Source organism: Aplysia californica, unplaced genomic scaffold (genome assembly GCF_000002075.1).
Source record: "Aplysia californica isolate F4 #8 unplaced genomic scaffold, AplCal3.0 scaffold01137, whole genome shotgun sequence".
Taxonomy (NCBI): domain Eukaryota; kingdom Metazoa; phylum Mollusca; class Gastropoda; order Aplysiida; family Aplysiidae; genus Aplysia; species Aplysia californica.
In genome coordinates, this window is record NW_004798407.1 from 29,751 (window position 1) to 32,814 (window position 3,064).

General features: G+C 40.8%; 1 protein-coding gene across 1 annotated transcript in view; it reads left to right on the forward strand.

Annotated features, from left to right (window-relative positions):
* The first annotated feature begins 658 nt into the window (after nucleotides 1–658).
* Nucleotides 659–3,064, forward strand: part of LOC101857917 — an 11,648-nt gene continuing 9,242 nt past the window's right edge. The window contains exon 1 of the mRNA XM_005111852.3: nucleotides 659–811. The gene's annotated coding sequence lies outside the window, so the exon portion shown is untranslated. The remainder of the gene's footprint in view (nucleotides 812–3,064) is intronic.

A 3,064-nucleotide genomic window follows, 5' to 3' on the forward strand; every position in this document is an offset into this window, starting at 1 on the left:
TCTCTCTCTCTGTTTTTACCCCATTCTCTCTCTCTCTCGCTCTCTCTCTCCAAGGGACAATTGAAACATCTTTCGCCCTACTGTCGACGAGTGTCGAAGTCACAAAAACACGGATCAATAATTTCGTAGTTCTGTGGAACATGCAGTTGCGAGCGCCGTAGAACCCTCTACAATATATATATATTTTTTAAATAGTGCTGTGGAAGAGTATTGAAGCGCATACGCTTCCCGAACAGTCCAGTGTTATTGACGCGTACGCGTCCCGAACAGTCCAGTGTTATTAACGCGTACGCGTCCCTAACACCAGCCTTTTTATTATGACGTCAATGGGATAGATGTTGGGAAGGCATGCACGTGGTTGGTCGGCTCCAAGGAGATAAATTCCTTGGCCTACTTCAATAATTTATTAATTGATTTAATACCATTCCACAATCTAGCTTTGTCGATTTGTAAAGGTGTACTTTCCCAAAATGGTGTCCAGGGTCCAGGAGATCAAAATTGGAATTCAGTAGAAGTAAAATAGTAATTTTTAGAAGAATGATCCTGGAATGACAAATCTATTGTTAGTAACTGATGTTAAAATTCACATCTATTTATAGAAGATTACGAGTATGTCACATGACGAGGCTAACCCGCTGGAGTTATTCGAGAGGGCCGGATTGGTTGAAATTTTTACGTTATTTATTAGCAATAGCTGAATCGGTTGCACAGTCAGCTGCAATCTTTGAACCGGTTGAGGTGGTTGACTTTGACTGTGATCTTTTCGTCTTTAGAGTTTTTTCACCTTTGAGACTCAATGTCAAATACACGAGTAAGTACACATTGTTTTAGTGTTTGCCAAATGGTTTCTTTCAAATTAGCAGCCATTTAGAATCTAGAAGTAAACGGGTCTGGGGGTTACTTTCACTTTGTCTACTAAATTAACTCTAATCTAGAGTTTAGAGATTCTGCTGCTGTTTGCTGTGTGTGTGTGTGTGTGTGTGTGTGTGTGTGTGTGTGTGTGTGTGTGTGTGACAAGTTCGAATGCGAATACCGACGGACATTTTTCTTCTCCAAATTGTCCTCTTTCACCTCCTTTCCTGCTCTCAAGCACAGTTCTGTCGTCTGCTTTCGTCTCCACTTTCTGCCCCACCCCCTCACCTCCTTTGTCCCCTCCTCTGGGCTCCTATCTCTTTCTGCAGCCTTTCTACTGCTACTCCCTGGCTCCTCATTCTTACTATTGTCTTTCATCAACACCTCTGATCTTATGGTTGGAAAGAACAACACCTAGCCTTCTCGGACAAGGGCGAAAAATCTCTGAGTTCCCATGTGCAATTTGCGTACGTGAAGATCCCTTGGTTGTCTAAAATCAATAAGAGTAGGCTTGCGCCGCCATCCGTAAAAAAATCAAAATTTCCGACCAACTGAGAATGTTAAATGTGTCCAGCGTGCTCTTATGACGTCATACAGTTGCGAGCGCCGTAAAACCCTTTGAAAAAAACAAACAACAAAAACCAGAATCCTCCTTGGTCCGGACTTAAAGGAAAAGGCATCCCAAAAAGGAACAGAAGAAAATTGGATCCTCCTTGGATTCGAAGCTCAAATCTCCGCTCGTTGACCGAGTTATTTATTGACCTAACGTGCACCACTGTGAAAAGCCTAATTAGTCCACCTCACCTTACTCCTGCTCCCCCAAAGCCACCCACTCATTATCCTAAAGAGGCGCTCCAATTACCTAGCTTTAGCTTACCTTCAAAATACGTCGTTTTTAACAAAATAATATATATTATTCTAAATAGAGCACCCACCTCCTCCCCTCTCTAAAAAATCAACACTCAATCTTACCAGGAAAAAAAGAGTTTTGAAAAAATGGAGAAAAAAACATTGAAAAAAAATTAAACAGAAAGAAATCCGCATACATCATTAAAACGAACCGATCAATACTGAAAAAGGTTATAATGTGGTCGTCTTGAGTAACTGCCAGTTCAAAGAAAGAAATCAAGGCACTAAAAGCGAAGTTAAATTTAGAAATAATAGAGACAACCCAAAAGAAAAGAAGCAGAAAGGAACCCATTAACAATAATAATACAAAATCAGTCGAAATGTATAGCAGCGTTGTAGAGACAGAGAGTATAAGTGAGGCAGCGTGGTGGAATCAGGCTCTCGTAAATTTTTGGGCATATAGAGTTATTGGTATCATCTTAAAGCTTGTTCACTTGTGTTTATTTGGATGAAAAAAATATCCATTTATCTTGAATACAAGTCGAGATATTAGCGAAAGAAGGAGGTGGGGATAACATGTTTTCAGAGGTAGAATTAGTGAGAACATGGCCGCCAAAGAGTAGTTATTTCCTTAACTTAAGAGTCTGTGATAACTGAAAATTAACATTTTTTGTGCCTTTAATCAACGTTTTTCAGAAAAATCCACTCAGAAATGAGTTCTTTAATGGGCGTGAAAGGTGTTGAGCCGAAAAACAAAAATTTGATAAAAATTCACTAACCTGCGGGAAAATGCAAGTTTCTTCACTTTGATTATTTTGACGAGAGCCTGATTCCACCACGCTGCCTCACATATATTAAAATTTGTATTGCGCGTTAGGTAAGTCGTTCAGTGTGTCAAATAAAGGTGTGGGCGGCATGTTGGAAATAGAAACCCGACTATTTCAGACGAAAGGTCAGTTTGTCTTATTTTTATGGTGCGCTTATTCTGCAGAGTTAATGCCCTGGGTTTCATGTGTCTGTAGCATATAATATCTTCTGTCTTTAGTTAGAAGAAACGTTTTGTGCGGGTGGATGTGTGGTCTATTTAGGGAAAAGAACAAGAGAATATGCGTGGCTTCGGCGCATCTGCAAAGGCGAAGAAATTATGCCTTCTCACTGCAAGTTGATGGAAGCCCGTTGATGCTTTCTGTTTGTAACAAATCTTGTTTTGTTGAATGGCGTATACACACGCACGCACTCCAAAACACACACACAACACACACACACACACACACACACACACACGCACACACACACACACACACGCACACACACGCACGCACACATGCACCCACGCATGCACTCACACACACACGCACGCACA